The sequence below is a fragment of the Schistocerca serialis genome, chromosome 1 (assembly GCF_023864345.2).
Source record: "Schistocerca serialis cubense isolate TAMUIC-IGC-003099 chromosome 1, iqSchSeri2.2, whole genome shotgun sequence".
Taxonomy (NCBI): domain Eukaryota; kingdom Metazoa; phylum Arthropoda; class Insecta; order Orthoptera; family Acrididae; genus Schistocerca; species Schistocerca serialis.
In genome coordinates this window covers 426724889-426742862 of record NC_064638.1, presented here as the reverse complement: position 1 = coordinate 426742862, position 17974 = coordinate 426724889, and the positions used below count along the sequence as shown (strand labels likewise).

At 49.4% G+C, this 17974-nt stretch overlaps 5 pseudogenes; all 5 read right to left on the bottom strand.

Annotated features, from left to right (window-relative positions):
- Window positions 1-2335: 2335 nt before the first annotated feature.
- On the bottom strand, window positions 2336-2548 carry LOC126423556 (U2 spliceosomal RNA; annotated as a pseudogene).
- A 3267-nt stretch (window positions 2549-5815) lies between these two features.
- Window positions 5816-6028, bottom strand: LOC126422148 (U2 spliceosomal RNA; annotated as a pseudogene).
- A 3286-nt stretch (window positions 6029-9314) lies between these two features.
- Window positions 9315-9527, bottom strand: LOC126422137 (U2 spliceosomal RNA; annotated as a pseudogene).
- Window positions 9528-12793: 3266 nt separating this feature from the next.
- Window positions 12794-13006, bottom strand: LOC126422126 (U2 spliceosomal RNA; annotated as a pseudogene).
- Window positions 13007-16257: 3251 nt separating this feature from the next.
- Window positions 16258-16473, bottom strand: LOC126423711 (U2 spliceosomal RNA; annotated as a pseudogene).
- Window positions 16474-17974: the final 1501 nt, after the last annotated feature.

Sequence of the window (17974 nt, the reverse complement as noted above, 5' to 3'; positions counted from 1 at the left end):
TGGCCGCCAAGCGATGGTTAGTGGGTATTAAATTGTTTACAACGCGATACCATAGCGCTGAAACTTCTGTGGGGAGGGCTGGGTGGTTGATATTAGCCCAAGCTTGGTGCCAGATGACCGATGGTCGTCTGTCCTCCAATTTATGTGGTGTGGGCTGGCTCTCGAAGCGCCTAGTAAAGGCGCTTTGATGTGCGTGCCTTGTCGGTGGCCACTGTTAGGACGTAACTTTGATTGAGGTAATAGACCTTGACTGCCGTCATCCGGAATGTAATATGTGTCAAACATACTGGTTCACGCGCCGATTGTGGGCGATAACGGTCGAAAAGCACCGCTGTTGTCCCACCTGGGTCAATCTCACGCAAAGTGGTGATACGGTGAATCAGGATTGCCGCACATTTGCGGGGAAAGTCAATGAGTCCAAGGCCACCATCGACCTTTGGCAGTGTACAAGTCTGTGCATCAACTTTGAATAGTGCATGCCGCCACAACAGGCAATATACTGTTTGTGAGATGGCTCTGCTGGTTTGTTTCGGTAGCGTAAGGAGTTGTGCTACATACCATGCCCGTTATAGGATGTAAGTATTAATCAGTTGGATTCAATGATGGAGGTCGAGTCGTCGATCAGTGTGACTCACGCAAAGTCCTCTGATGCGCGTGAGAATCCGCCTGCACGTGAGTGTTAAGATGCGCTGCGGCCAGGCAGTCACCTCAAGACCCAAGATACGTTGTTCCCCTACAATCCGGAACCATGGGCGCTCGATGGTCAATGATCGTGGTCCTAGTGGGATTAGCACCATTTTGTTGACTTTTAACATGGCACCGGATGCTAGTTCATAAACGTGGAGGACTCGGCGAACTGAATCGATGTCCCTGGCGTTTGCTACAAACACACCTACACCATCTGCGTATGCCGCACTGCGGAAGGTGACGCCTGGGAAAGGAACACCATCGACCATTCGTCCGATGTCACGCAGCACGGGGTCCAAAGCGATAAAATACACTGACAAGGGACACCCTTGTCGAACTGATCGTCTGATGGGAATTGGTCGTGATCTGCAGCCGTTCACAATGATTGTGGAATTTGCTCCATCCAAGAAGTGCCGGATGACTCTTATGAAGTGCTCCCCGAAACCCATCCGCGACATAACGGCCAGCAGGTAAGGATGGGAGACCCTATCGAAGGCACCGGCGAAATCTAGGGATCAATTGCAGCCGGGGTTCGAGCGTCGGCGGTGGGTGAGTAAGACAGCATCACGGTATATAGAAGCAGCGGTGAAGGTGGTTCGATTCGAAACGCCACATGATTGAGTGGGACAAAGTACCTTATTCATTACCTGTTTAAGACGTGAAGCCACACTTCGTGCCACCAACTTATAAACAGTGTTAAGAACGGTGATGGGACGTACGTCTCTAGCCCGACAGTCGACTGTGACCTTTGGATTAAGGGCAATACGTACAGCTAGAAAATCGGCGGGTAGCTCGCAACCAGCAAAAATCTCCTCGCACATTTTGCAGGAGCGGTCTCCTAACAGGCCGGAAAATCTAGCACTTCAATTAGTGCTGGAATGGCACAATCGAAGGGCGGTATCCTTGCGGAGTACCGCCACAGATGAAAAACCGCAGTGTCAGGGCCTAAATGCTTGCAGCATGTACGCTCCACATGTGGGAGTCACACATGGTGGTGCGGGCCGATATGGCAACAGGCGACCGTCGAAAACATCGCAAAGGCAAGTGCCGGAGGGAACGACAAAATACGAGAGCACTCGTCAACAACCCAGTACCACCCTCCATGTCGAGGAGTAAACTGCGACTCCCATTTGAACGCCGCTAGCTGCCAGGCCAGTGGAGAAGCCGTGAGGCCGCCCCACAGCAGCGCCAGGCCGGCGCGAGCTATACTGGCGCGAGCTACACCTAGCCGAGTGCTTACATCGTCCACCGCCTACTGCATATGTTTGTGTGCGTGTGTACCACGTATTCTGCGTGCGTGCGGCGGCGACGACGACGACGACGACGTTCGCGAGGAGCTAAGGTTATAACTCCAAAAAATATTATTAAAATTATCTGCGATAGGACCATAAGAGACGCTAACGAGGCATCCGAAGGCACTGTCCTGTGCCACCATAAATTACCAGCCTAGCGTAATGCGGCTGCAAGTGCGGTCTGGCTAACACCAAAAAAAAAAATTTCTTAAGATAATTTTAAATTAATTAAAAGAAATCGTGGTGTGTAAGCAACTAACTACTGGGCACATCAACAACTACGACAAGTTTTGCTACCAGCGGAATATCTGATCACTGCAGAATGTTAACCCATTTCAGGCTGTGTTTTAATTAATTTTAGGTGGGCCGATCCCGACGGTACTGCAATGCCGGGCCAACCCGCGACAGAGGTGGAGCAAGCCCCTAGCACTCCGTCATAAGCCAAAAATGAGTTTAATATTCTGGTCGTGCAATGCAGGACGTTTCAGATATTAAGCTGATAAGAGCAGATACTACACTTTTTTTCCCTCCTACCTCCCCTATAGCCCTACCTTTTCCTCTCCAAAAATGCCGCCATCCTCTAGTGTCGACGCAGCACGTAAAGCAGGGTGTTGTTAGCAGCAAGACTTATTGCCATAAACCGAAAATAAAAGCATAGGCATACTCTGCTATGCCTCAGGGGGCGACGACACACTCCTCAGAAACACACTTCCCTCTGCAGGTGTGAGGCAAGTGATGATGTTAAAAACTAAATAGAAAGAAATAAATAAAGACAGAAATGAAGGCAAAAAAAAAAAAAAAAACAGCGACGGTAGCACACTCAAACGAAACTGGTGAGATAATCCCATAGCCCATAGAATTAACGAAGTAATAATCCCCTAAGATAGATTATGTGTTTTCCAATTTTCCAATAATTTTTCATACAACGTTCACACAATTTCCATGTTACCAATTTCCATATTATCAGTATCATAGAGCAGTCTACTCTAGTGATGCCCAGAAGGCTAATATCAAACCTGGGGTATGGTTAAGTCAAGAGTAGTTTGAAAGTCCGAGTGACAAAGATCCAGGGGTACACTCAGGCAATTCTTATACGAGGTGCCTTACTCAGCCTGGACCTCCTTTTGATAACCATGAACCATTGCAACTTTAAGAAATCATGCAAAAGTAATGGTATATTTCCGGTCACATTCCGCCAGGCGATGCTGGCTCCAAAGGTAGTCCATGAAAGAGACAGCATCGGTGAGGCAAAGGTCATAGATCGTGAAAATGGTGTGGCGCAAGAGCCACACCACTGCGTTATGTCGTTTTCGGGGGTTGGTCTGAATATCAGGCGTAAGGAACCAGTCGATTGGCACATTGTCCAGTGTAGTCCCACCGATCAGCGCTAATAGCACACGTGCAAGGTCCCACACTTCTGTGACGTGAGGGCATAAGAGACGATGCTCTCTGGTGTCTACGTCACCACATCGGCCGCAAGCAGCCGAGGGCCATAGGCGGATGGCCGCCAAGCGATGATTAGTGGGTATTAAATTGTTCACAACGCGATACCATAGCGCTGAAACTTCTGTGGGGAGGGCTGGGTGGTTGATATTAGCCCAAGCTTGGTGCCAGATGACCGATGGTCGTCTGTCCTCCAATTTATGTGGTGTGGGCTGGCTCTCGAAGCGCCTAGTAAAGGCGCTTTGATGTGCGTGCCTTGTCGGTGGCCACTGTTAGGACGTAACTTTGATTGAGGTAATAGACCTTGACTGCCGTCATCCGGAATGTAATATGTGTCAAACATACTGGTTCACGCGCCGATTGTGGGCGATAACGGTCGAAAAGCACCGCTGTTGTCCCACCTGGGTCAATCTCACGCAAAGTGGCGATACGGTGAATCAGGATTGCCGCACATTTGCGGGGAAAGTCAATGAGTCCAAGGCCACCATCGACCTTTGGCAGTGTACAAGTCTGTGCATCAACTTTGAATAGTGCATGCCGCCACAACAGGCAATATACTGTTTGTGAGATGGCTCTGCTGGTTTGTTTCGGTAGCGTAAGGAGTTGTGCTACATACCATGCCCGTTATAGGATGTAAGTATTAATCAGTTGGATTCAATGATGGAGGTCGAGTCGTCGATCAGTGTGACTCACGCAAAGTCCTCTGATGCGCGTGAGAATCCGCCTGCACGTGAGTGTTAAGATGCGCTGCGGACAGGCAGTCACCTCAAGACCCAAGATACGTTGTTCCCCTACAATCCGGAACCATGGGCGCTCGATGGTCAATGATCGTGGTCCTAGTGGGATTAGCACCATTTTGTTGACTTTTAACATGGCACCGGATGCTCGTTCATAAACGTGGAGGACTCGGCGAACTGAATCGATGTCCCTGGCGTTTGCTACAAACACACCTACACCATCTGCGTATGCCGCACTGCGGAAGGTGACGCCTGGGAAAGGAACACCATCGACCATTCGTCCGATGTCACACAGCACGGGGTCCAAAGCGATAAAATACACTGACAAGAGACACCCTTGTCGAACTGATCGTCTGATGGGAATTGGTCGTGATCTGCAGCCGTTCACAATGATTGTGGAATTTGCTCCATCCAAGAAGTGCCGGATGACTCTTATGAAGTGCTCCCCGAAACCCATCCGCGACATAACGGCCAGCAGGTAAGGATGGGAGACCCTATCGAAGGCACCGGCGAAATCTAGGGATCAATTGCAGCCGGGGTTCGAGCGTCGGCGGTCGGTGAGTAAGACAGCATCACGGTATATAGAAGCAGCGGTGAAGGTGGTTCGATTCGAAACGCCACATGATTGAGTGGGACAAAGTACCTTATTCATTACCTGTTTAAGACGTGAAGCCACACTTCGTGCCACCAACTTATAAACAGTGTTAAGAACGGTGATGGGACGTACGTCTCTAGCCCGACAGTCGACTGTGACCTTTGGATTAAGGGCAATACGTACAGCTAGAAAATCGGCGGGTAGCTCGCAACCAGCAAAAATCTCCTCGCACATTTTGCAGGAGCGGTCTCCTAACAGGCCGGAAAATCTAGCACTTCAATTAGTGCTGGAATGGCACAATCGAAGGGCGGTATCCTTGCGGAGTACCGCCAGAGATGAAAAACCGCAGTGTCAGGGCCTAAATGCTTGCAGCATGTACGCTCCACATGTGGGAGTCACACATGGTGGTGCGGGCCGATATGGCAACAGGCGACCGTCGAAAACATCGCAAAGGCAAGTGCCGGAGGGAACGACAAAATACGAGAGCACTCGTCAACAGCCCAGTACCACCCTCCATGTCGAGGAGTAAACTACGACTCCCATTTGAACGCCGCTAGCTGCCAGGCCAGTGGAGAAGCCGTGAGGCCGCCCCACAGCAGCGCCAGGCCGGCGCGAGCTATACTGGCGCGAGCTACACCTAGCCGAGTGCTTAAATCGTCCACCGCCTACTGCATATGTGTGTGTGCGTGTGTACCACGTATTCTGCGTGCGTGCGGCGGCGACGACGACGACGACGACGTTCGCGAGGAGCTAAGGTTATAACTCCAAAAAATATTATTAAAATTATCTGCGATAGGACCATAAGAGACGCTAACGAGGCATCCCAAGGCACTGTCCTGTGCCACCATAAATTACCAGCCTAGCGTAATGCGGCTGCAAGTGCGGTCTGGCTAACACCAAAAAAAAAAATTTCTTAAGATAATTTTAAATTAATTAAAAGAAATCGTGGCGTGTAAGCAACTAACTACTGGGCACATCAACAACTACGACAAGTTTTGCTACCAGCGGAATATCTGATCACTGCAGAATGTTAACCCATTTCAGGCTGTGTTTTAATTAATTTTAGGTGGGCCGATCCCGACGGTACTGCAATGCCGGGCCAACCCGCGACAGAGGTGGAGCAAGCCCCTAGCACTCCGTCATAAGCCAAAAATGAGTTTAATATTCTGGTCGTGCAATGCAGGACGTATCAGATATTAAGCTGATAAGAGCAGATACTACACTTTTTTTCCCTCCTACCTCCCCTATAGCCCTACCTTTTCCTCTCCAAAAATGCCGCCATCCTCTAGTGTCGACGCAGCACGTAAAGCAGGGTGTTGTTAGCAGCAAGACTTATTGCCATAAACCGAAAATAAAAGCGGAGGCATACTCTGCTATGCCTCAGGGGGCGACGACACACTCCTCAGAAACACACTTCCCTCTGCAGGTGTGAGGCAAGTGATGATGTTAAAAACTAAATAGAAAGAAATAAATAAAGACAGAAATGAAGGCAAAAAAAAAAATCAGCGACGGTAGCACACTCAAACGAAACTGGCGAGATAATCCCATAGCCCATAGAATTAACGAAGTAATAATCCCCTAAGATAGATTATGTGTTTTCCAATTTTCCAATAATTTTTCATACAACGTTCACACAATTTCCATGTTACCAATTTCCATATTATCAGTATCATAGAGCAGTCTACTCTAGTGATGCCCAGAAGGCTAATATCAAACCTGGGGTATGGTTAAGTCAAGAGTAGTTTGAAAGTCCGAGTGACAAAGATCCAGGGGTACACTCAGGCAATTCTTATACGAGGTGCCTTACTCAGCCTGGACCACCTTTTGATAACCATGAACCATTGCAACTTTAAGAAATCTTGCAAAAGTAATGGTATATTTCCGGTCACATTCCGCCAGGCGATGCTGGCTCCAAAGGTAGTCCATGAAAGAGACAGCATCGGTGAGGCAAAGGTCATAGATCGTGAAAATGGTGTGGCCCAAGAGCCACACCACTGCGTTATGTCGTTTTCGGGGGTTGGTCTGAATATCAGGCGTAAGGAACCAGTCGATTGGCACATTGTCCAGTGTAGTCCCACCGATCAGCGCTAATAGCACACGTGCAAGGTCCCACACTTCTGTGACGTGAGGGCATAAGAGACGATGCTCTCTGGTGTCTACGTCACCACATCGGCCGCAAGCAGCCGAGGGCCATAGGCGGATGGCCGCCAAGCGATGATTAGTGGGTATTAAATTGTTTACAACGCGATACCATAGCGCTGAAACTTCTGTGGGGAGGGCTGGGTGGTTGATATTAGCCCAAGCTTGGTGCCAGATGACCGATGGTCGTCTGTCCTCCAATTTATGTGGTGTGGGCTGGCTCTCGAAGCGCCTAGTAAAGGCGCTTTGATGTGCGTGCCTTGTCGGTGGCCACTGTTAGGACGTAACTTTGATTGAGGTAATAGACCTTGACTGCCGTCATCCGGAATGTAATATGTGTCAAACATACTGGTTCACGCGCCGATTGTGGGCGATAACGGTCGAAAAGCACCGCTGTTGTCCCACCTGGGTCAATCTCACGCAAAGTGGCGATACGGTGAATCAGGATTGCCGCACATTTGCGGGGAAAGTCAATGAGTCCAAGGCCACCATCGACCTTTGGCAGTGTACAAGTCTGTGCATCAACTTTGAATAGTGCATGCCGCCACAACAGGCAATATACTGTTTGTGAGATGGCTCTGCTGGTTTGTTTCGGTAGCGTAAGGAGTTGTGCTACATACCATGCCCGTTATAGGATGTAAGTATTAATCAGTTGGATTCAATGATGGAGGTCGAGTCGTCGATCAGTGTGACTCACGCAAAGTCCTCTGATGCGCGTGAGAATCCGCCTGCACGTGAGTGTTAAGATGCGCTGCGGACAGGCAGTCACCTCAAGACCCAAGATACGTTGTTCCCCTACAATCCGGAACCATGGGCGCTCGATGGTCAATGATCGTGGTCCTAGTGGGATTAGCACCATTTTGTTGACTTTTAACATGGCACCGGATGCTCGTTCATAAACGTGGAGGACTCGGCGAACTGAATCGATGTCCCTGGCGTTTGCTACAAACACACCTACACCATCTGCGTATGCCGCACTGCGGAAGGTGACGCCTGGGAAAGGAACACCATCGACCATTCGTCCGATGTCACGCAGCACGGGGTCCAAAGCGATAAAATACACTGACAAGGGACACCCTTGTCGAACTGATCGTCTGATGGGAATTGGTCGTGATCTGCAGCCGTTCACAATGATTGTGGAATTTGCTCCATCCAAGAAGTGCCGGATGACTCTTATGAAGTGCTCCCCGAAACCCATCCGCAACATAACGGCCAGCAGGTAAGGATGGGAGACCCTATCGAAGGCACCGGCGAAATCTAGGGATCAATTGCAGCCGGGGTTCGAGCGTCGGCGGTGGGTGAGTAAGACAGCATCACGGTATATAGAAGCAGCGGTGAAGGTGGTTCGATTCGAAACGCCACATGATTGAGTGGGACAAAGTACCTTATTCATTACCTGTTTAAGACGTGAAGCCACACTTCGTGCCACCAACTTATAAACAGTGTTATGAACGGTGATGGGACGTACGTCTCTAGCCCGACAGTCGACTGTGACCTTTGGATTAAGGGCAATACGTACAGCTAGAAAATCGGCGGGTAGCTCGCAACCAGCAAAAATCTCCTCGCACATTTTGCAGGAGCGGTCTCCTAACAGGCCGGAAAATCTAGCACTTCAATTAGTGCTGGAATGGCACAATCGAAGGGCGGTATCCTTGCGGAGTACCGCCACAGATGAAAAACCGCAGTGTCAGGGCCTAAATGCTTGCAGCATGTACGCTCCACATGTGGGAGTCACACATGGTGGTGCGGGCCGATATGGCAACAGGCGACCGTCGAAAACATCGCAAAGGCAAGTGCCGGAGGGAACGACAAAATACGAGAGCACTCGTCAACAGCCCAGTACCACCCTCCATGTCGAGGAGTAAACTGCGACTCCCATTTGAACGCCGCTAGCTGCCAGGCCAGTGGAGAAGCCGTGAGGCCGCCCCACAGCAGCGCCAGGCCGGCGCGAGCTATACTGGCGCGAGCTACACCTAGCCGAGTGCTTACATCGTCCACCGCCTACTGCATATGTGTGTGTGCGTGTGTACCACGTATTCTGCGTGCGTGTGGCGGCGACGACGACGACGACGACGACGACGACGACGACGACGACGACGTTCGCGAGGAGCTAAGGTTATAACTCCAAAAAATATTATTAAAATTATCTGCGATAGGACCATAAGAGACGCTAACGAGGCATCCGAAGGCACTGTCCTGTCCACCATAAATTACCAGCCTAGCGTAATGCGGCTGCAAGTGCGGTCTGGCTAACACAAAAAAAAAAAAATTTCTTAAGATAATTTTCAATTAATTAAAAGAAATCGTGGTGTGTAAGCAACTAACTACTGGGCACATCAACAACTACGACAAGTTTTGCTACCAGCGGAATATCTGATCACTGCAGAATGTTAACCCATTTCAGGCTGTGTTTTAATTAATTTTAGGTGGGCCGATCCCGACGGTACTGCAATGCCGGGCCAACCCGCGACAGAGGTGGAGCAAGCCCCTAGCACTCCGTCATAAGCCAAAAATGAGTTTAATATTCTGGTCGTGCAATGCAGGACGTATCAGATATTAAGCTGATAAGAGCAGATACTACACTTTTTTTCCCTCCTACCTCCCCTATAGCCCTACCTTTTCCTCTCCAAAAATGCCGCCATCCTCTAGTGTCGACGCAGCACGTAAAGCAGGGTGTTGTTAGCAGCAAGACTTATTGCCATAAACCGAAAATAAAAGCGGAGGCATACTCTGCTATGCCTCAGGGGGCGACGACACACTCCTCAGAAACACACTTCCCTCTGCAGGTGTGAGGCAAGTGATGATGTTAAAAACTAAATAGAAAGAAATAAATAAAGACAGAAATGAAGGCAAAAAAAAAAACAGCGACGGTAGCACACTCAAACGAAACTGGCGAGATAATCCCATAGCCCATAGAATTAACGAAGTAATAATCCCCTAAGATAGATTATGTGTTTTCCAATTTTCCAATAATTTTTCATACAACGTTCACACAATTTCCATGTTACCAATTTCCATATTATCAGTATCATAGAGCAGTCTACTCTAGTGATGCCCAGAAGGCCAATATCAAACCTGGGGTATGGTTAAGTCAAGAGTAGTTTGAAAGTCCGAGTGACAAAGATCCAGGGGTACACTCAGGCAATTCTTATACGAGGTGCCTTACTCAGCCTGGACCACCTTTTGATAACCATGAACCATTGCAACTTTAAGAAATCTTGCAAAAGTAATGGTATATTTCCGGTCACATTCCGCCAGGCGATGCTGGCTCCAAAGGTAGTCCATGAAAGAGACAGCATCGGTGAGGCAAAGGTCATAGATCGTGAAAATGGTGTGGCCCAAGAGCCACACCACTGCGTTATGTCGTTTTCGGGGGTTGGTCTGAATATCAGGCGTAAGGAACCAGTCGATTGGCACATAGTCCAGTGTAGTCCCACCGATCAGCGCTAATAGCACACGTGCAAGGTCCCACACTTCTGTGACGTGAGGGCATAAGAGACGATGCTCTCTGGTGTCTACGTCACCACATCGGCCGCAAGCAGCCGAGGGCCATAGGCGGATGGCCGCCAAGCGATGATTAGTGGGTATTAAATTGTTTACAACGCGATACCATAGCGCTGAAACTTCTGTGGGGAGGGCTGGGTGGTTGATATTAGCCCAAGCTTGGTGCCAGATGACCGATGGTCGTCTGTCCTCCAATTTATGTGGTGTGGGCTGGCTCTCGAAGCGCCTAGTAAAGGCGCTTTGATGTGCGTGCCTTGTCGGTGGCCACTGTTAGGACGTAACTTTGATTGAGGTAATAGACCTTGACTGCCGTCATCCGGAATGTAATATGTGTCAAACATACTGGTTCACGCGCCGATTGTGGGCGATAACGGTCGAAAAGCACCGCTGTTGTCCCACCTGGGTCAATCTCACGCAAAGTGGCGATACGGTGAATCAGGATTGCCGCACATTTGCGGGGAAAGTCAATGAGTCCAAGGCCACCATCGACCTTTGGCAGTGTACAAGTCTGTGCATCAACTTTGAATAGTGCATGCCGCCACAACAGGCAATATACTGTTTGTGAGATGGCTCTGCTGGTTTGTTTCGGTAGCGTAAGGAGTTGTGCTACATACCATGCCCGTTATAGGATGTAAGTATTAATCAGTTGGATTCAATGATGGAGGTCGAGTCGTCGATCAGTGTGACTCACGCAAAGTCCTCTGATGCGCGTGAGAATCCGCCTGCACGTGAGTGTTAAGATGCGCTGCGGACAGGCAGTCACCTCAAGACCCAAGATACGTTGTTCCCCTACAATGCGGAACCATGGGCGCTCGATGGTCAATGATCGTGGTCCTAGTGGGATTAGCACCATTTTGTTGACTTTTAACATGGCACCGGATGCTCGTTCATAAACGTGGAGGACTCGGCGAACTGAATCGATGTCCCTGGCGTTTGCTACAAACACACCTACACCATCCGCGTATGCCGCACTGCGGAAGGTGACGCCTGGGAAAGGAACACCATCGACCATTCGTCCGATGTCACGCAGCACGGGGTCCAAAGCGATAAAATACACTGACAAGGGACACCCTTGTCGAACTGATCGTCTGATGGGAATTGGTCGTGATCTGCAGCCGTTCACAATGATTGTGGAATTTGCTCCATCCAAGAAGTGCCGGATGACTCTTATGAAGTGCTCCCCGAAACCCATCCGCGACATAACGGCCAGCAGGTAAGGATGGGAGACCCTATCGAAGGCACCGGCGAAATCTAGGGATCAATTGCAGCCGGGGTTCGAGCGTCGGCGGTGGGTGAGTAAGACAGCATCACGGTATATAGAAGCAGCGGTGAAGGTGGTTCGATTCGAAACGCCACATGATTGAGTGGGACAAAGTACCTTATTCATTACCTGTTTAAGACGTGAAGCCACACTTCGTGCCACCAACTTATAAACAGTGTTAAGAACGGTGATGGGACGTACGTCTCTAGCCCGACAGTCGACTGTGACCTTTGGATTAAGGGCAATACGTACAGCTAGAAAATCGGCGGGTAGCTCGCAACCAGCAAAAATCTCCTCGCACATTTTGCAGGAGCGGTCTCCTAACAGGCCGGAAAATCTAGCACTTCAATTAGTGCTGGAATGGCACAATCGAAGGGCGGTATCCTTGCGGAGTACCGCCACAGATGAAAAACCGCAGTGTCAGGGCCTAAATGCTTGCAGCATGTACGCTCCACATGTGGGAGTCACACATGGTGGTGCGGGCCGATATGGCAACAGGCGACCGTCGAAAACATCGCAAAGGCAAGTGCCGGAGGGAACGACAAAATACGAGAGCACTCGTCAACAGCCCAGTACCACCCTCCATGTCGAGGAGTAAACTGCGACTCCCATTTGAACGCCGCTAGCTGCCAGGCCAGTGGAGAAGCCGTGAGGCCGCCCCACAGCAGCGCCAGGCCGGCGCGAGCTATACTGGCGCGAGCTACACCTAGCCGAGTGCTTACATCGTCCACCGCCTACTGCATATGTGTGTGTGCGTGTATACCACGTATTCTGCGTGCGTGCGGCGGCGACGACGACGACGACGACGACGACGTTCGCGAGGAGCTAAGGTTATAACTCCAAAAAATATTATTAAAATTATCTGCGATAGGACCATAAGAGACGCTAACGAGGCATCCGAAGGCACTGTCCTGTGCCACCATAAATTACCAGCCTAGCGTAATGCGGCTGCAAGTGCGGTCTGGCTAACACCAAAAAAAAAAATTCTTAAGATAATTTTAAATTAATTAAAAGAAATCGTGGTGTGTAAGCAACTAACTACTGGGCACATCAACAACTACGACAAGTTTTGCTACCAGCGGAATATCTGATCACTGCAGAATGTTAACCCATTTCTGGCTGTGTTTTAATTAATTTTAGGTGGGCCGATCCCGACGGTACTGCAATGCCGGGCCAACCCGCGACAGAGGTGGAGCAAGCCCCTAGCACTCCGTCATAAGCCAAAAATGAGTTTAATATTCTGGTCGTGCAATGCAGGACGTATCAGATATTAAGCTGATAAGAGCAGATACTACACTTTTTTTCCCTCCTACCTCCCCTATAGCCCTACCTTTTCCTCTCCAAAAATGCCGCCATCCTCTAGTGTCGACGCAGCACGTAAAGCAGGGTGTTGTTAGCAGCAAGACTTATTGCCATAAACCGAAAATAAAAGCGGAGGCATACTCTGCTATGCCTCAGGGGGCGACGACACACTCCTCAGAAACACACTTCCCTCTGCAGGTGTGAGGCAAGTGATGATGTTAAAAACTAAATAGAAAGAAATAAATAAAGACAGAAATGAAGGCAAAAAAAAAACAGCGACGGTAGCACACTCAAACGAAACTGGCGAGATAATCCCATAGCCCATAGAATTAACGAAGTAATAATCCCCTAACATAGATTATGAGTTTTCCAATTTTCCAATAATTTTTCATACAACGTTCACACAATTTCCATGTTACCAATTTCCATATTATCAGTATCATAGAGCAGTCTACTCTAGTGATGCCCAGAAGGCCAATATCAAACCTGGGGTATGGTTAAGTCAAGAGTAGTTTGAAAGTCCGAGTGACAAAGATCCAGGGGTACACTCAGGCAATTCTTATACGAGGTGCCTTACTCAGCCTGGACCACCTTTTGATAACCATGAACCATTGCAACTTTAAGAAATCTTGCAAAAGTAATGGTATATTTCCGGTCACATTCCGCCAGGCGATGCTGGCTCCAAAGGTAGTTCATGAAAGAGACAGCATCGGTGAGGCAAAGGTCATAGATCGTGAAAATGGTGTGGCCCAAGAGCCACACCACTGCGTTATGTCGTTTTCGGGGGTTGGTCTGAATATCAGGCGTAAGGAACCAGTCGATTGGCACATAGTCCAGTGTAGTCCCACCGATCAGCGCTAATAGCACACGTGCAAGGTCCCACACTTCTGTGACGTGAGGGCATAAGAGACGATGCTCTCTGGTCTCTACGTCACCACATCGGCCGCAAGCAGCCGAGGGCCATAGGCGGATGGCCGCCAAGCGATGATTAGTGGGTATTAAATTGTTTACAACGCGATACCATAGCGCTGAAACTTCTGTGGGGAGGGCTGGGTGGTTGATATTAGCCCAAGCTTGGTGCCAGATGACCGATGGTCGTCTGTCCTCCAATTTATGTGGTGTGGGCTGGCTCTCGAAGCGCCTAGTAAAGGCGCTTTGATGTGCGTGCCTTGTCGGTGGCCACTGTTAGGACGTAACTTTGATTGAGGTAATAGACCTTGACTGCCGTCATCCGGAATGTAATATGTGTCAAACATACTGGTTCACGCGCCGATTGTGGGCGATAACGGTCGAAAAGCACCGCTGTTGTCCCACCTGGGTCAATCTCACGCAAAGTGGCGATACGGTGAATCAGGATTGCCGCACATTTGCGGGGAAAGTCAATGAGTCCAAGGCCACCATCGACCTTTGGCAGTGTACAAGTCTGTGCATCAACTTTGAATAGTGCATGCCGCCACAACAGGCAATATACTGTTTGTGAGATGGCTCTGCTGGTTCGTTTCGGTAGCGTAAGGAGTTGTGCTACATACCATGCCCGTTATAGGATGTAAGTATTAATCAGTTGGATTCAATGATGGAGGTCGAGTCGTCGATCAGTGTGACTCACGCAAAGTCCTCTGATGCGCGTGAGAATCCGCCTGCACGTGAGTGTTAAGATGCGCTGCGGACAGGCAGTCACCTCAAGACCCAAGATACGTTGTTCCCCTACAATGCGGAACCATGGGCGCTCGATGGTCAATGATCGTGGTCCTAGTGGGATTAGCACCATTTTGTTGACTTTTAACATGGCACCAGATGCTCGTTCATAAACGTGGAGGACTCGGCGAACTGAATCGATGTCCCTGGCGTTTGCTACAAACACACCTACACCATCCGCGTATGCCGCACTGCGGAAGGTGACGCCTGGGAAAGGAACACCATCGACCATTCGTCCGATGTCACGCAGCACGGGGTCCAAAGCGATAAAATACACTGACAAGGGACACCCTTGTCGAACTGATCGTCTGATGGGAATTGGTCGTGATCTGCAGCCGTTCACAATGATTGTGGAATTTGCTCCATCCAAGAAGTGCCGGATGACTCTTATGAAGTGCTCCCCGAAACCCATCCGCGACATAACGGCCAGCAGGTAAGGATGGGAGACCCTATCGAAGGCACCGGCGAAATCTAGGGATCAATTGCAGCCGGGGTTCGAGCGTCGGCGGTGGGTGAGTAAGACAGCATCACGGTATGTAGAAGCAGCGGTGAAGGTGGTTCGATTCGAAACGCCACATGATTGAGTGGGACAAATTACCTGTTTAAGACGTGACGCTACACTTCGTGCCACCAACTTATAAACAGTGTTAAGAACGGTGATGGGACGTACGTCTCTAGCCCGACAGTCGACTGTGACCTTTGGATTAAGGGCAATACGTACAGCTAGAAAATCGGCGGGTAGCTCGCAACCAGCAAAATTCTCCTCGCACATTTTGCAGGAGCGGTCTCCTAACAGGCCGGAAAATCTAGCACTTCAATTAGTGCTGGAATGGCACAATCGAAGGGCGGTATCCTTGCGGAGTACCGCCAGAGATGAAAAACCGCAGTGTCAGGGCCTAAATGCTTGCAGCATGTACGCTCCACATGTGGGAGTCACACATGGTGGTGCGGGCCGATATGGCAACAGGCGACCGTCGAAAACATCGCAAAGGCAAGTGCCGGAGGGAACGACAAAATACGAGAGCACTCGTCAACAGCCCAGTACCACCCTCCATGTCGAGGAGTAAACTGCGACTCCCATTTGAACGCCGCTAGCTGCCAGGCCAGTGGAGAAGCCGTGAGGCCGCCCCACAGCAGCGCCAGGCCGGCGCGAGCTATACTGGCGAGAGCTACACCTAGCCGAGTGCTTAGATCGTCCACCGCCTACTGCATATGTGTGTGTGCGTGTGTACCACGTATTCTACGTGCGTGCGGCGGCGACGACGACGACGACGACGTTCGCTAGGAGCTAAGGTTATAACTCCAAAAAATATTATTAAAATTATCTGCGATAGGACCATAAGAGACGCTAACGAGGCATCCGAAGGCACTGTCCTGTGCCACCATAAATTACCAGCCTAGCGTAATGCGGCTGCAAGTGCGGTCTGGCTAACACCAAAAAAAAAAAAAATTTCTTAAGATAATTTTAAATTAATTAAAAGAAATCGTGGTGTGTAAGCAACTAACTACTGGGCACATCAACAACTACGACAAGTTTTGCTACCAGCGGAATATCTGATCACTGCAGAATGTTAACCCATTTCAGGCTGTGTTTTAATTAATTTTAGGTGGGCCGATCCCGACGGTACTGCAATGCCGGGCCAACCCGCGACAGAGGTGGAGCAAGATCCCCCTAGCACTCCGTCATAAGCCAAAAATGAGTTTAATATTCTGGTCGTGCAATGCAGGACGTATCAGATATTAAGCTGATAAGAGCAGATACTACACTTTTTTTCCCTCCTACCTCCCCTATAGCCCTACCTTTTCCTCTCCAAAAATGCCGCCATCCTCTAGTGTCGACGCAGCACGTAAAGCAGGGTGTTGTTAGCAGCAAGACTTATTGCCATAAACCGAAAATAAAAGCGGAGGCATACTCTGCTATGCCTCAGGGGGCGACGACACACTCCTCAGAAACACACTTCCCTCTGCAGGTGTGAGGCAAGTGATGATGTTAAAAACTAAATAGAAAGAAATAAATAAAGACAGAAATGAAGGCAAAAAAAAAAAAAAAAAACAGCGACGGTAGCACACTCAAACGAAACTGGCGAGATAATCCCATAGCCCATAGAATTAACGAAGTAATAATCCCCTAAGATAGATTATGTGTTTTCCAATTTTCCAATAATTTTTCATACAACGTTCACACAATTTCCATGTTACCAATTTCCATATTATCAGTATCATAGAGCAGTCTACTCTAGTGATGCCCAGAAGGCCAATATCAAACCTGGGGTATGGTTAAGTTAAGAGTAGTTTGAAAGTCCGAGTGACAAAGATCCAGGGGTACACTCAGGCAATTCTTATACGAGGTGCCTTACTCAGCCTGGACCACCTTTTGATAACCATGAACCATTGCAACTTTAAGAAATCTTGCAAAAGTAATGGTATATTTCCGGTCACATTCCGCCAGGCGATGCTGGCTCCAAAGGTAGTCCATGAAAGAGACAGCATCGGTGAGGCAAAGGTCATAGATCGTGAAAATGGTGTGGCCCAAGAGCCACACCACTGCGTTATGTCGTTTTCGGGGGTTGGTCTGAATATCAGGCGTAAGGAACCAGTCGATTGGCACATAGTCCAGTGTAGTCCCACCGATCAGCGCTAATAGCACACGTGCAAGGTCCCACACTTCTGTGACGTGAGGGCATAAGAGACGATGCTCTCTGGTGTCTACGTCACCACATCGGCCGCAAGCAGCCGAGGGCCATAGGCGGATGGCCGCCAAGCGATGATTAGTGGGTATTAAATTGTTTACAACGCGATACCATAGCGCTGAAACTTCTGTGGGGAGGGCTGGGTGGTTGATATTAGCCCAAGCTTGGTGCCAGATGACCGATGGTCGTCTGTCCTCCAATTTATGTGGTGTGGGCTGGCTCTCGAAGCGCCTAGTAAAGGCGCTTTGATGTGCGTGCCTTGTCGGTGGCCACTGTTAGGACGTAACTTTGATTGAGGTAATAGACCTTGACTGCCGTCATCCGGAATGTAATATGTGTCAAACATACTGGTTCACGCGCCGATTGTGGGCGATAACGGTCGAAAAGCACCGCTGTTGTCCCACCTGGGTCAATCTCACGCAAAGTGGCGATACGGTGAATCAGGATTGCCGCACATTTGCGGGGAAAGTCAATGAGTCCAAGGCCACCATCGACCTTTGGCAGTGTACAAGTCTGTGCATCAACTTTGAATAGTGCATGCCGCCACAACAGGCAATATACTGTTTGTGAGATGGCTCTGCTGGTTTGTTTCGGTAGCGTAAGGAGTTGTGCTACATACCATGCCCGTT